Below are 17,388 nucleotides of genomic sequence, written 5' to 3' on the forward strand. Positions count from 1 at the left end.
TAGGGTAAACACAAGGTCATTGGAAAATCTATTAAAAATTTGATTAATAACGACGAATTTCATATTACCTATGTAAATTAAGAAAATTTGTCGAAAATAGTGAAGTAAATGTTCTTGCTTACATTTTGTGCTTGGATGGATAAAAGCCCTTTATACTTTTATAACCTCATGTCATACCCTCACTCTCAAAAAAACGGCGTTTAAATTTAAGAAGGTATACCTACTCCAAAAAATAAAAGTATAAAAATGTTTAAAGTAGTTCAGTGAAAAGATACTTAGTAAAGATTTGTCACATACTTAAGAGATTTTATTAACTCAACCTTATGCAACCTGTTTCTCATTTTTAAACAGATATTTTAAATCTTTTATTCCCATACAAATTTTTAGTATGAATTCACACGAAAAGTTTCAATTGTAAATTGTGTGCTCATGTGTTCGTTACACTTCAAGGTAATTTTAAGCCTCATTTCACAAAAGCGTAACTTGAGTCACATTCTCTTCAATGTTCATAGATCATTTAATGTTACACGTTAAAATTAATTTAAAAAAAATCTTTAATATGATTCCTATTTCGATAGTGTTAACTTTTAAATTCAATTGTATCAAGTGCGGGGGAGTCCGGATGCCATAAAGCAGAATAACCGGTTAATAAGTACTTCTATATATACTATAGATTATAATTATGAAACCGCAGCAGTCAACACTTGAAACTATCATTGCGGGCAATAATGAATTGTAACTTTGTGTAATTACAAAAATGATTGTAAAAACACGCGGAATGAAAACTTGCTTCAATGCCTTATTACTAGTAGAAATTTAATGAAAGAATTTTTCCTCTAATTAGGTATAACATAACTTGTTGAAACTACAAGTTACCTTTGCGCTTATATCCAAAAATTATAAGTTATTTTATGGGTAAAATTCAAATTAAGTATCAGCCTTTTTGCTTTTCGGTTGCAGTTAGTACTTTTATAGAAAAAATATTAAAGATTAACCATGTTATTTTTGACACGGAAAATCTAAATACCTAATTTGTTGTAAACAAGGCGTCGAATAACGTAAACTGTACATAGTTTGAAACTGTAGTCTTACATACTGAGTAATTTTATTGAGGAAATTAATCTCTCTCTTGAGTCACAGTATTTTTTGTTTGACCCTTTCACCCAACCAAATAAAAGTAACATAGTAGACAACCTTTAAAATGCAAACTTTCCTCCCCAAGGATGTTATAAAGTACATTATGACCTACATCAGAAAATCGGTGTTCTACAAACTAGTAGAACAGGCTTTCCGGAAAACTGAAAGGTCACTCCAGGGCCGCTGTATCTGGGACGTCCCAGGATTTCGTTTAGGTAAAATAGGCTACGTAGGTCAATAGGTAACACAGTTCCCAGGCAAAGCCTATCTAGATCACCTAGATGTATGGTGTATAGATTTATTTGACCGGCCCGATGTAAATAGGTCATGGATATGCGCAGTTGGGTTATTGAAAAAGAAGAAATTAAATACAACATCATGGCGTCGGATTCTGTCGAAGCTTGGAGTTTCACGCCACGCAGCTCACATAAGGGCGTTTCTGCTTCGATGCTTTGTGATTTAAAAATATACTTTGTATCAAGGAGTTTGAATATTTCTTTGTTCGTTAATGCTTATGCATAGCTTCTCTATTCGTAGTTTTTTGCACAATATACTATTGTGTAATATAACTATATTATATACCTAAGCAATAATTCGGTCCTTCGGTTGTTCTCTAACTACATATGTATAGGAAGGATTTGAATATTTTCACAACAAGTTAATTCAAAACATCATTTAAGAGTTTGAAGAAAATTTTCTATATCCGTTGAATAAAATTCAGTGAAACAAAATCCTGTTATCTATTAAAGGTTATATAAAAAAAAACTATTTGTTCCAAGTTCTGATAGAAAACGGGAGTACCGCAAACTAGATTTCCCCGGGAGATGAGAGGTCGAGGCCAGCTGGGACTGGAGGCCGTGACATCCAATATAGAGCTATATATTAATATTTTAGGTTGTACAAAATAATGTGGTACTTGTAGTAAGCATAGGTAATATATGTAGCCAAAGTGGAGCAGCTGCTTTTTTTTCACACTTGTGCTTTTAAGAGCTACTGCCTCTTTAAAATATTATTCGACCACCACAAACTATAATTCCTACGTGATTGAGACTTTGGATGATTACTACATTTGTAAAATCCTCTACACTATAGGTTGACATTTTATTTATGTTTACCTGTGGTAGAGAATTTTTCCAACAAGCATTTAATCATTATTTGACGGAATCTCTACAAGTAAGTACCTAAGTTATTTTACACCGTAACAATTAGACCTGTCACAGAAGTTTTATTTAATTGATTTCGAAGACGTTCGGAAAAAATGTCACAAGTAAGTATTTATTTGTATAATATATAAAATATAGATTTATTTAATTACTGTCAGTATGAATCTTATGAAAGAAAGTTATACCATGTCACTACCAAATGATAACACATAACTATGCGTAAGTACATACATATATGGAGATGGAAATGGACAGTAACATAATGAAATTAAAGTAGTGGAAAGTGAAACGTACAAGTACCAATTACAAAATATTAAAATTTTAAATTAAATGTATTTAGTTAAAACTAACGTAGGCGGACCTCATACTAGGGTGCATGACATACAATGTATGTATAAGTACTTTTGTTCTATGTCCATGTTTGTAAAGCACTATGCACTATATGCACATTTCTGGCCTAGTGTGAGATAAGCCTTATCGTAAAGGTTACAATCATAGAAATCGGCATAAAATTTTTGTAAATGTATACAAAAGAGTACACTGATTGACTGACTTATCAACGCACAGCCCTAACGGCTGGTATAAGGAATTTGACAGGTTTTTTTTAGTTCTCTAATAAGTCGTCGCAAGTAATGGTTTTACAGCTTTACAACTATGCAGAAAGCTGCATGCTATAGCTATAAATTTTAATATAGTATGACATTCCTTTTCTCATATGTTACACCTTATTTTTGTTTACCTTCAACTTACGGTTAGGACATAACTTTAAATAATAGTCTTATAAGGTAACATTTATAGGTTTACAATGAAACACAAGATATCTGCATAAAAACCACAAAATTGAACATTTTCTCCCATTTTTTCCAGCTGAACGTGGCCTATCAGTCTCTTCAAGACTGTTAGCTCTGTCTACACCGCAAGGGATATAGACGTGACCATATGTATGTATGAACATTTTTTTTAGCTTTCCTTGCCTTGCTGAAAAATGAAAAAAATGATCAAAAATAGAAAGAAAGACTACACTCTAAAATCTCCTCGTTTCACTTGACCCATGAAATAGAAACTAGAGAAAAATAAGTAAACGATTAAACTCAATTTTCAGCTAAGTATACACACAATTTCTTCGCATCGTCTGTGGCATATCAGAGAAAGTTGAATGTAATATATTGCTGTGCATTCGTAATTTTCTTCTTCACTTGCAAACCGAGTGTAAGAAGTGGACAAACTGGCTCCCGTGCGTTCTGAGAGAAAGCTGATGAGTGAGGGTCGCTTATAATGTCCATTCATGACGCAAATGGCATTCAGGAATTTTATTTTTGTATACGAGAGGAGATATTTTATTTACGTAATTTTAAAACTAAGAAATCTGATGCGTTTATCTCCTAGCATTAGTCCGCCTTTATCACGAATCTGGTTTTTTGTGAAATTTGTTGATTAAAGTACCTAAAAGCAAGTCAGGATTTTAAAAGATTTCCAACTGATCTTTGTAATATTTGCAGGAGAACCCTTTTTCACCGAATTATAGTAATTAAGAAGGTAGATTTAAAATTAATAAAGGTGTAGGTTTTCTATCTTTCTTCATATACATTAATTAATAAGTAGTTTTTGTCGATAGAGTTAAAAAATTAAAATCATCACAGTCATCTTTAATTTCGATAGTTTTCTTTCCGGTATTTTGATTACAGTAGGCGCAAGGTACTAGCAAATTGGAGTTACAAGTCGGTATACAGATATTAACTTTCGCCGCGCCAAAAATGTAAATGTTGATGCGCAAGCGCATGCGTGAAACACGTGAGAGGCACGCACGGTGTTACGCACTATGAAAATACAGACACGCACTTCGGGATACCGGAAAACAAACTATAGTAAGAATCACAAGAAACGTATATGTAGATGACTAGCATATGCCCGGAGCTTCGCGTTCAAAGGAATACCCAGAAAACTATTTGTTTGGCCTAGGTTGTTTTTAATTATATTTATTTTAGTTTAGTCTTGACAAACTGACTTTAGCATTTAAATAATATTAGTATTGATAAAATTTAACAGCTTGGAAATAAAAATTATTGAGTAATAAACAAAAGACGAAAACGTTCCTAAAGCTCCGCTAGAATTTGTAAAACTTAGCCCTTCGTCCTTTTATGATAAATATATAATATTTTTTAATACTTAATTCGAAACAGATTTAAAGGAGGACATTTCTGAATTCGACTGTATAATATAACCTTTCCTTTTTTCGATATTTTGTCACGCCATAGGTATTCTTTTTGCCAACCTGTAACAACTAGAACACATTCACACAAATGTTGATATACAAAAAAATACTTGATTTCTTCATATTCTTCATATTCCCGGCGAACCCGAGGAAGAACTAGGGAACAACTGAGATACCACCAGCTGTGTTCACTCGCCCCAAATCCCGAGAGAGCACAGCGTGGCACCCGGTCGTTCGATAGCCCGTGGAGAATTCTTCTTTTCTTCTCCTGCTTCTTTATCTTCATAAAGCCTTTAAGTAAGTCAGGAAAGCCGTAGAGAATCTTCTTGCTTGAGGAACGTTGTAATTTTGACTCTTATCTTATATCCAATTTATACCGTTAAGGGCTATTTTTACATAATAATGGTTAATATGTGGGACTGATCAGGAAATCGAAATAATATTCGAAAAATTTCAAAGTTTGTCAAATGCTGTAAGTTTGTTAAATATCCTAGATTAAAATAAGTACATCCTTTTGAAGAATAACCTACTTATTTTTTACTAACACACAACCACCAGATTCTGATGCCTCTATGTAATAAATTATATATTTTTATTCATATATCAAACGATAAATAATTTTAACGCCATCTATATTGTACCGTGAAAACTACGATGTTATCGTTATAACAACTACAAAGCATCCGCAATGTTTCAATTCGTTATGTTCCGTTACACGTATCGACAACAGATGGCTCTGTATGAAATTAACAATCTATGTAAAAACTTAAACACTTGTTTTCTATCATAATTACGACAAAACAAAGAATAATAAATGTTTATTTATATAACGAGCCATTCAGAAATTCCAAACAAAAGCAAAGAGTTAGATAATAACACGCCCATAAATTAGTCATTAGATATTGCTTATTAATTTCAATATTAATTATTCAGTATTATTATCAGTACTTTCAAACGTGAGTAATAACATGGTTAATGTATAAAGATAATTTTTTGAGCGATTTATACATGAAGTAGTCGCATTTGGCCATTTTCAATAGAATCCTAAAACCAAGTTCCAAAAGTCAAGAGTAGGTACCTACCCGAAACCGCCGAGCTTGCATGGAGAGAATTATGAATGTGGATGAATCGAAGGAAGTATGCAGAGATCGTGGCAAGTGGAAAGATGTAGTCTCTGCCTACCCCCCGGGGAAAAGGCGTGATTTTATGTATGTATGTATGTTTCAAAAACGGGGAAGCAGCGGCATCCCTAACCTAACACCATTCACTTTTTTTTGTGGCGGGGAGGGTCCCATGTCCCGCCCACTACCTCCCCTAGCCCGTCACGTGACGACCTTGACTTTCGCACACAAACACCCCACGAACTAAACGCAATTTATTTGGCGTAGATTTTGTAACAAATTGTTTTGGGGTTAAGACGCGTTCTGGTGACATTTTTTAATTTTCTAAAAATGATATTTGTCTTAAATAATGTTCAAAATCTTAAAGTCTTAAAAAAAATAATTAATAGCTTGAAAAGTCTGTAGATCCGTGGGTAATTACTAATTACTTAGATAACTAAGTATAGTTGTTTCTCGCTAGAAACTGCGACAAGCTTTTAAATTAACTATTTAATTTTGACTAAATGATGTTTTTTTTCCAATATAGTGCATTTAAATAAATATACTGCTGTGTGGTTCCCTGCAAGAATACATGAAAGAATAGGACCACTCTCTCTTCCCCATGGATGCCGTAAAAGGCGACTAAGGGATGTGCTCATAAACTTGGGATTCTTGTAGCGATGGGCTACCCCTATAGTTGAACGTGGCCTTTCAGACTTTTGAAGCCTGTTGGTTCTGTCTATTTCGACAGGGATTTATGTAGATGTGATTAAATGTAGGTAGGTATGTATTTGAAAAAAAAATTATTTTTTGAGCAAGTTTTATCTTACTGTTTTAGGTATCATTGGAAATGTTTATTAATATTAAAATAAATTTTATTTATTTTTATTACTCACATGTTTTTATAAAATAAGATATTATTTTATGATACTTATAGAAAGAAAATTCATTATGTACCTAGGTAATAAGGTACCTACCTACCTAAAGGTATCTTATATATAATGTCTTATTAAGATAACCTATGAATAGATTACTCTTGTCTAATGCATTATTTTCTCCAATCTATGAAGAATAGTTGCTTCCTTGTAGGAAACTATTTTGTCTCATGTGCTTAATTAAATAAGGTATTGCCATTGGATTAAGAATTAAGGTTGCCGAATACCGGACATAAGATGAGAAACTACAAAACTAAAATATTTAAAATGTGCTGGGCAAGAGGAATATATTTTATATAATAATTGAAGATACTATTCATTGATTACCTACTCACCCTTTTAGTAGGAATTATCAGCCTGTTAGCTTTGTGGTCAAACCTGAAACCAAAGAAAACAAAATATATCAGTATTACCATAGTTATGTTTGGTTATGTTCAGTCACGTACGAGTCACGAGCGCTAATATCGTGTAACGTCATGAAATTTTATGAACGTGTGAAACGGAACTGTTTATGTGCTGCTAAACAAATCTTAAATTTAATTCCTCTTTCCGTGAAAATACTCTTCATCAGTTCTTTGTCTGTGTGCAAAATTTCAGAGAAATCCCCGTCAAAGGTCTTAACTTTTTGACACGAAAGTATAATACTTTTCAAATATCTTTTAATAGACCTTTTAATTTATCCCATTTGTCTCTTTCTTATAACAACACCAATTAGAAAAAGACATAACATTAACTCGAACATTTCAATGTTACCTACTTTTCATATGAAAATTATTTGTTATAAAATTTTTACAATATTTTGGTAAAGAAAAAATAACGTTTGAAATAACAGGTTATTTTATTATAAAAGTTTAGTTATTGAAAAAGTTAGCTACCTATGTTCGCTATAAATAGTTACCTATGTATAGTCCATTTCTTAAGCTTTGGTTTTTTGTTGAAAAAATCCATTTACAAATGAATTTATAGCTATGAAAAGAAAAATGAAATTCGAGTACCTACTAAACACATTTAATAGGTAATTAGTAACTTTTGCTTATTAACCATATTATCATTTAGAAATGTATTATTAAATAAATCTATTATAATTTATAATGTATTTTTCAAGATTTAAGTCCCTTAATTTCCATACTTAGGTCACATTTGCGTCAAATATAAAAAGTAATAATAAAAAGCCATAAATAAAATATACTTTTATCTATGGCTAGCTACACGTGGCGAGGGAATGCAGTTTATAATAATGTCGTTACTGATACCTTATCTTTATCGTAATCCACAGTTTATCCACTGTGAGTGGTATTTTGTATGCAAGTAGTTGTCCCAAAGTAGGTACCTAGTTAACTCCATATTTAGGAAAAACTCAATAAATGCCCTAATTCACATTGGTTATATATTTAATGGATTTTTTTACGAAAAATAGGTCATCAAGTAGTTTCTGATTTGAGAAACCATGTGTGACTTTCACCTTAGATTTAAAATGAATTTGATTGCTTAAGATATCAATTTCCAGATAAGGGTTTACAAAAGGGGTTTTCATCACGTGCACTTCTAAAATATATCTTTGACATACTGTATACGTACTATCTTTTACTTGTAACAGTGATGTGCAAACAGAATGAGGATGGAGCTGGCTTCGTGAACATAATGGCCGGTGTTTGTCTACGAAATCCTTGAGATGATCTCCAGCGCGGAAAACAAGAACTGACTCACGATGCAAATTAATTATACCGCAGATGGGTAGATGTAGATGAAGCAAAGAAATATGCAAGGATCGTGCAAGTGATAGATGAGCCTGATTACCTTTCTGAAAGAAAGTTATTATGTGAAGAGATTGTGAACTATAAAAAATTGTATAGTGACACGATTAAATAAAATTCTTGTATGTACTTGAAATCAAGCCATACCATCGTTTTAAGTTCTGGAAGTTGTGAATGACTGGAGGAATTTTATATGGTGTCCAAAGATTTGTCAAAATTTTTACGGCAAACTATCTGTGCGATACCACGACTTCCCAAACATTTTAAGTACTGCATGTTTATCAACGTGACGTTACGTTACGTTAGTCTAGTCTCGCAGGGTTATTCACTAACGTCGATATAACGGGCTATATTATTACTTGTCTTCTCTATCTCTGAAAATAACCGAAAAGATAGAGAAAGAAGGAAGACAAATAGTAAAATTAAAGCCAATAACAGAGGAGGAGGGATATTAACCTTATTGCAAACAAAAATAATTTAAAATTGTAAAATTTCAATTTAAAAATGTGTTACCTATCTGCACTCTCTTTACTTTACTCACTCACTGGTGTGGTGCGGTGACGTCGCCCATTGTGCTAACTCACACATGAACTTGAACATGATGTCAAAACGCGATCGCACAATTTTAAATATTCCAATTGTTTGAACACACACACACACACACACACACACATGAAAAACACATTTTTCAGTGCGACCGCTTCGGCTGTCGCGAATGTACTAGTTGTGTTTCAGAGAAAATGTCAAAAATTTGCATATCAGATGGATATAAACGAATGACTCAGGCGTGTTATCGTGAATGTTGGTATCGAGATTGCGCGAGTAAATAAAACATAAGATATTCGTTTCATGTGAGTTCGCTAGATTGGACTATCGAACTGAATAACTTATGTAAATGCCCATGCCTTAGTGGTGCATCTTTTCTACAACGTTTAATATGTATAAACAGATAAACGGTATAATATAATTAGGAATGTATCATATGTGTATGTATGTGTGTGAGCGTTAGGTATACAATATTTCTTGGACCTTATGATCCAGAATTCACTATTTTCACAATAATACATATACATAACTAAACTTAATTCACAATTTAACATATAACATAATTAACTAGCTTTTGCGCAGGGCTTCGCTGCCGTGGGAAATTCTAGAAAAACGCCTAAGTATGTTATTTCCGCAGGTCTTTTCTATATCTATGCCGAATTAAGCACTTAAGTAACTAACATTAATGACAGACAAAAACAATAGTTTACTCGAGATTTGGTAAGCAAATTCCGATTCCAAAAATAGATCTTATTGCGTCATCTGCCCACGTGAGGGGTTGGTGGGGGGTGGGGGGAATAAGGGGAGGGGTTATCTGGGGAAGTGGGGGTTACGCAGGCGCAAGAAGTCGGGGAATAATGTCAAAGGGCGCTCCCGGGAGCCTAGATGCCTAGGACCTGAATTGATTTGGTTTCCCAGCGAATCTAGGTCACTGCGATTGTAAATATCAGCTTATAAATATATATTTTTAGCAGATGCAGAGTGCCGTGTGGTTCCCGGCACCAACATTGAAAAGAATAGGATCACTTAATCTCTTTCCCATGGATGTCGTAAAAGCGACTTAGGGATAAGCTTACAACATGGGATTTATATAGGCATATATAATTACCTACCTTAAACCGACGAGCTGACATGAAAATAATTGAAACATTAGAAGACGGCAGGGATCGTGATAAGTGGAAAGATGTAGTCTCTGCCTACCTTTCCCGGAAAGAGGCGTGATCGTATTATGTATATATATATGCATACGTAGAGACACGTCATCATCCCTTGCAAAGAAAACAGTCTTGAAAAGACTAAATTTAAAAGACTAAAAGACAGGTTGTTGGCTCATTGCCTAGGTACATGTGTATATATGTTTATCAAATCGGAATTCAATCTAAAACCTCGTTATCCACAAATTACGTTGCATTCAATGTGTTGTTACGAGTACTTCACAATGGCATGAGTAGCGTCAGCACAATAGGTATGTGATTCAATTGTTTGTAATTAATAACAGACCGTCCCTGTCAGCTGATTAACTTGCGATAGACTGAGGAGATAGGAGTCTTCTTACTCCTGGTTACATCCTCACTTTTTTGGAGAGGTAGGGGTATGCCTTTGACCATGAATGGATTAAGAAAGGTTATTACACGAAGCGACTCCAGTCTCCCGGAACCTAACCCAAACTGCATCATGCCTGTAACGATGATGCAGTTCGGGGTTCCGATGCCTGAATGTGCAGATTGCCTCACAATATTTTCCTACAGCGTAAGTACTTTTACTTTTGAGTCTTCTTAGTATTCCTAATGGCATTAGTCACGATTATATCCTCACCTCTTTGGAGAGAAGACTGTGGTACGCCTTTGACCGTGTTTGTCAGGTGTAAGTCAGGTTTTTATGTGAAACGTCTCTCGTCTGACCTCAGCAATATTTGCAGAAGAACCTGCCTTTTTCCTTTCTTCCCCTCATTTTAATTCCTATTCATAGTAGGTATGTGTATTAAGTGTATGCCTAACCTGCCCCTGTAAGTATTCATTGTGTTTATATTTATGTAAGTTTATTTATGAAATACATTTATGTACTCTTACGTCTATTATTAACTATTTTTTTTTTATGTTCTAATGGTTGATTGCATAATGCGATAATTATATTGGTTGGCGCTCAAATTGTGCTTAACTCAAAAAAGAACTCACGACTGTAATAGGCTTCAAATCTGGGCCTGCTTATCGCTTTTCCTATTCGGGCAGCGTCACTCTAAAATCAAATTCAAACTTCGTTTATCCACAAATAACATTGCATTCAATGTCTGTTGGTACACAAAGGGTATGCGAGTCAATTGTTTGTAATTAATAGCGGACTGACCCTGTCAACTGATATCTTGTGGTTTGAGGACACAGTATGCGATCGGAACGGTATTTATTAGTATCAGCAAGATGATGTTGATTTATACGTTAATATTAAAAACTAGCGGCCCGCCACAGAATTGTACTTTATTTAACGATTGGTAAAGAATCAAAATACTAGTCTTCTTATTGACGTTAGTCACACGTTTCTTGGTCAAAAGAAGAATATAACCAGCAGAATATTTTTTTTTAATTCATTGAATATGCTACGCCGTGCACTTACGAGAAAGCGGCTTGCTACGACAGTTAATGCGCGCCTGCTAGGCGTAGCTACGATCTACTACGCTACGTCAGCTTCTACGATTCACTACACGTTTTGACAATGTTACATTAGAACATGTTATTATTTTTAATTTACTATGAAACTTACAGTTTTTAAAACTTTTGTATGTAAAATTAATGTAATTATTTTCCTTTATTTGCGTAGACGTCATATTTTTCATTTAAAAAAATTTTGTTTATTATTATGTAAAAATGAAAACAGTATAAAACAAAAAAAAAATCTAAATAATAATTACACATACAGTTTTTATATGTCTCGCCGATTTTAAATATCTTAGTGTCATAACAGCATTAACCTTTTACAGACATCATGCTAGGTCACTTTAGCAATTTTTGCACCCTCTTCAGTTGGTTCTTATATAGACAAAACTAGTTATTTTCACACGTAAGCACAGGTAATAATATCTTGGGAACTGAAAGCAAATATTATTTCGGCGTCATTTATAAATATCAATTTGAAATAAGAAATAATGTTTGCGGACTATATAACTTTATCTTTCTAATGAAAATGGTTATCCAATGAAATAAGTTGACCATAAAAAGTGCCATATTATTTCGAAGTATACACGAATACAATACTAGAGTAGGTACCCCAAAATACTGATACTAAAATCTCATAAATTTCCTTTTCCGCGGGAATGTAGAGAAATCATCTTTCGTTACAATTTAATTGTTCAATGAGAAATGCAATTAATAAGTTTGTGAAGTTTGTGAGAGCGAGAGATTTTATTCTTACGAGATCCTATCGAATCCTTTAAATTTTTCGTTAAAATCTTTTACGTCAGGAAATGATTCTATATTTCTCAATATTGTACATAATAATATATTTGATTTATATGTTATCAATGTAACATATAATCAAATGATTAAAAAATACGTTATTTTAAATGTGGTAAAAAAGTTTCATATCACCGCCTCTTAAATACATAAAATCACGCCTCTTTCCTGAGGGGTAGGCAGTGACAACATCTTTCCACTTGCCACGATCTTGCATACCTTCACTTCATCCACATTCATAACTCTCTTCATGCAAGCTCGGTATTGGGTACTCTTGACCCGACCACTTGCCAGGACGTCCTTAATTTGATCAAGATACGTTCGTCTAGGCCTTCTAGTTTAGTTATATGTAATAATGATTCACTTAATATTGCTATTCTATTTGTTTTGCTGAAAAATAGGGGCTTACGACAAATATCACAAGGGAGTTATAATTATTTGTGTCACGTTACCATTAACTAATTGTATATTTGCTCCAACTTTTATTATATTGATTTTATAAAAAAAAAATTAAAAATTCTATAAAATTCAAAACGTGTAAGTACTACTTAGATTGTCCGACAAAAATAATACGGCAATATTTTGAACAATTATTTAATTTGGAAGATAATTTTAGGTATGTTTTATTCTAAAGAATCTCTTTCACAGTATTTTACTGGAAATTCATAAATTGACAAGCAAATTAACAACGCTGGCCTTTTCCAATGTTTATATTTTGACGCACGATAAATCGTTATCTTTAACAAATATCTGCAGTATCTTGAACATGACTAATACATATTCGAATGTCTAGAGAATTACGAATTTGAACAGTATTCTACAGAAATACTATATTAGGTAAACAATCTTAAGATATCTTTTAATCAACAACTTCATTTTATTTTAAAACGATCAGTTGAGAAAGCATTTGATGATAATGAGATATTCAAAGGAAAAGGTCTTGGGACTTTTCGAAGACACGATGATGTAAGTGTGAATAAATTCAAGAATAACCTATGTAAACAGTGGTCGGACAATGGTCCTGAAGACTGTTAAATTTAACTTGATTTACACTATCTTTTAAGTTATTTTACTAAATAGTTACAAGCAAACATTTCAGGTACTAATATGTGAAAACTTGAGAGTTGTTTCAGTTATGCGTTTAGTATTTACCATGTTAGTTATAAGCACTGTAAATTTTTCAAATAAAATAAATAAATCTAAGAAATAAGTCATCATTATCCAGCTATACTTGGCTTTCGAGTCTTGCGATTAGAGATAAATTATGTACCTATGTGGGAAATACGTAATATATGTTAATATGGAGACGAGGATAGGGTTTACAACCGACGATACTTGGAACTACGCTGAATACATGTATTGCTATTCACATACATACATACCTACATATAATCACGTCTTTATGCTTTATCGGGTGGACAGAACCAACTGTCTTGAAAAGATTAAAAGGCCACCTTCCGCTGTGTGTTTGCTCTCTTTTTATCTCTAACGTTGACTAAAATAATAAAAAGAGAGGGAAGATAAGCCCTGACAGTCATAAAACGCAGCCGAGGCAGTAGCAGTTTGCAACAAAAAGTCGAGGCACCCATATAGGGACAGTCGTAAAGATTAACAAGACATACATACAATTACGATTGGCAAGTAACATCCGACAAATGCAAGGTCACATTCCTGTGAAGCTCCAGTCTATAACTAACAAAGTCTGGATCTATAAATAGTGTTCTCAGAACATGCTTACACGGGAAATTCGGTTTAAACGAATCTTATTTACCCACAACGCAAGATTATTCTAAAAACATGTAAGTAGTTGTAGGCAATGTGATCTTGAAATAATATTTCCGTGTAAATATATAATGGATATTTTTGCCTGTAAAGGTATAAGACGATTTTTACTAAAATTAATGAGAAATTAGTTTATCTTGTCTCGGAAGATGTTTGTTGATTTTTATTTTAAATTATCTCAAAGTGCCAATAAAGGCTGCGGTATGAAAAGACCCTTTATTATCTACATATTCGCGTTTCTATGACTAACTGCAATAAATTCTAAATACATTTATCAATGAAGTAAATCGTTCCTAACATCACGTTTACGCCATTATGTATAGACAAGTGACGCATGCGCCCGCAATGTACCCAATATACATACAGTATGTCGGACCTGGCGTCACTTAACAGGAAAACTGTTTCCTTTATTTATTGTCTCTTTAGGTTCTGAAAAACTGTTAAGGTAGCAAAACCAAAAGTATTTTTTTCTTTCTTAACGTATGACATAACAAAAAATATAAGTTGTCATAACGTTAGTACCATCTTCGGTTTAAACTCATACTTTATACATAAGAAAAATTAAAGAATAAGTCATAAACATATTTTCGCATACATCTACAAACTAATTCTTAAAGAATAAAAACGTGAACGTATTTTTCACATCCAATACGACTACAAACTAGCAAAAACTCTTTTATAGAAAAGTTGCAAGAACATCGGAGCCCTAATGACCTGCCTTACCCGAACACATGGGAACACACAGACATATAAAACAGAAATAAATAAGCGTGCGACGGCTGTTGCTAGGCGCGCCCAAGGTCTCCGTGGCCGTGGCCGTGCCCCCTCCCCCCTCGCTTGCATCGCAAGCAAGCTGCATTCGCCAAACACACACACATGCGAACTTCTCACACATAGGGTTGCCATACGTTCTGGCCGGAAAGAACTGTGACTATGGCCTGACATTTGGATGAAAAGGCTGCATTGTTTCGCGTCTATGTGGTGACATGTTCTATGGAATGAATTTCTTTTTGTTGAGCTAATACATTAAATTCTTAGTAGATCACAGTCTTTACTGTAAACCAGTGGCGCTTGTTAGTTTTCTGTCCGCAATATCACAATCTCAACAAAAGTCAGACAGGTGGAATCCGGATAGGCAATCTAAAACCCTGACTGTATCGCCTGGCAACCCTACATTCTATTATACACGTGTGTGGGTAATAACGTCGTATAAGCTGATTAATGATGGGTACTATAGGTACGAGTATGATGCATGTATGTCGTAAGCGAACCATTTGAACTAAATGTGGAATACGCCTTGTAAGACGCTTTTAGGATTATATATTTCATTTTTATTTCGTAGATATTTAGAATTGAAGACGAAACTTACAAAGAAATTAACAAAAGTTACAAATTCTTGACAAAGTTCAAATTAATTTGATTGCCTTTCTTATATACATGTGTCTTTGGCTGTTAAAATATAAAGGCATGAAAATTTTTCAATTCAGGATTTATAACAAAAAAAGAACCATCAATTCGATTCTTACCGAGTCGAGAACAGTGCAAGAAAATCAAAGCACGTAGATGCAAATTGTATGAACATATTGCCTTTCTTGACGATTTTAGATGCTTTGATTAAGTATAAGTTACTATAACAAAACCCAAGAAATTTTTAAATACTATGGGAATACCAAATCAGCCTTGGGAAATTGTGTACCTAAATGGTTTTTCACATGTATTTTATTTCTATATTAATAACTTTTAAATAATAAGTAAAATTTATCAGACATTTATTCGCACAATGCGTGTTGGAATTTCCTTTGGTTTTCCTTCTATGTGATGAGTAATGTTTTAAAGTTAAATTATCTAAATTGATTATATCCTGCCTAAGTACCATATTGCAATTCACAAATATCAGCAATTTAAGGTTATGTATTGAGTCATGGTTTACTGGATGCATGACTGCACAAGACACTCAATTCGTTCCATTCCGAATGAAAAATCCTATTATTATAAAAGTCGCGGGCAACAGTGGTATTATTACACGAAGAAAGGTGATTGGAAGCCGTACTCAATTTCAACTTGGGTGCTTCTCATCCTAGTGAAAACTATATTTCCCACTGGATTTGCGAAAAACCTGTATTATTTTGCAGTTGTCGCTAAATTCCCGCGTGTATGTGGCGCATATATGCGCGGGCGAAACTGTGGGTAAAAGCTAGTATATATATATATATGTTATTATTTTTCAGGAAAACGTTTTGAAAGAATACCTGCAAATATTATTTTACCTTAATTCTCTAAATTACTGTATAGATTTAACATATTCAGATGTTTTAAATAAAGTAAGTATATGACAATTTTATCTATTTAGGGTTGATTTTAAATCTAAGGCCCCGTGGTTAAATCTAATAATATAGAATCTGTAAAGTCTTCCGGAAATGACAATATCTGGTCAAATGTCGGGTTAAAGATATTAAATCCAGCTGTAATGAATTCTGCTGAAAAACTTTGAACATTTGAAAAAAATTACAGGTGCTATCACAATCAAAGTAGTTTCCTGAAATCATTCGCACTATCAGCTGTTTGGGCGTCGTGTGCGCACAACATTGGTGACGGCACAACATGGCGTGCAAAATGGCGGACTATTTTGTTTATTTACATTACAATTACACAAGATTCTATTTATTGAAATTACGGACGGTTCACTTTAATTATATTGGTTTGCTTCTGCGATCAAGAAAGCAACTTATAAAACAACATCTATGAACTACTTACGTACGTCTTGTAAAATCATAAATATGCAAGTTATATCATAGTTCCATCCATTCTGATCAAATTTTGTACGAAGCCCACGAAAGGGTAGGCTATGGTTTTGCGTAATATACTGACGAACTAGCTGAGCTGTGATAGCTAGGTATAAAAGACAACACGTGGAATTTGTTCTGATAATATTTATAACGTCTACAAGTATATAGGCAACAACATGACACAATTTTATATAAACAATGATGTTTGCCAAAGCGTGTGCGATCGAGACACGTGCCGCTTCCTTCTATACAATTCTACAATTAATTGGTATGCAGAATAAAAGTTGTTATAATTAGTATTATCATCAAAATGAATTTGATGTCGTGTTATCATGAAATGTATAGAGTATGATATTTTGTTCAGAACAAACATTTTCACGTTTACGTACTAATTGATGTTATTCCTAATCTAGAAAGAAAAATTGAATAGAACTGGCCATTTGTAACTTTATGGTACCTTGCGTTGCGAGTAATCGTCAAGAATGTATAAAAAAGATATATATAAGGTTCGTACGATTAAATTGGAACTC

General features: G+C 33.5%; 1 long non-coding RNA gene across 1 annotated transcript in view; it reads right to left on the bottom strand.

Moving 5' to 3' along the window:
- LOC132902830 (uncharacterized) overlaps window positions 1-9,007 on the bottom strand; it is a 29,209-nt gene extending 20,202 nt beyond the window's left edge. Inside the window, exons 1-2 of the long non-coding RNA XR_009657254.1 lie at window positions 8,815-9,007; window positions 6,883-6,925 (exon numbers count right to left, since the gene is read on the bottom strand). This is a non-coding gene — a long non-coding RNA (uncharacterized LOC132902830). The remainder of the gene's footprint in view (window positions 1-6,882; window positions 6,926-8,814) is intronic.
- Between the last annotated feature and the right edge of the window lie 8,381 nt (window positions 9,008-17,388).

The sequence above is a fragment of the Amyelois transitella genome, chromosome 18 (assembly GCF_032362555.1).
Source record: "Amyelois transitella isolate CPQ chromosome 18, ilAmyTran1.1, whole genome shotgun sequence".
Lineage (NCBI taxonomy): Eukaryota > Metazoa > Arthropoda > Insecta > Lepidoptera > Pyralidae > Amyelois > Amyelois transitella.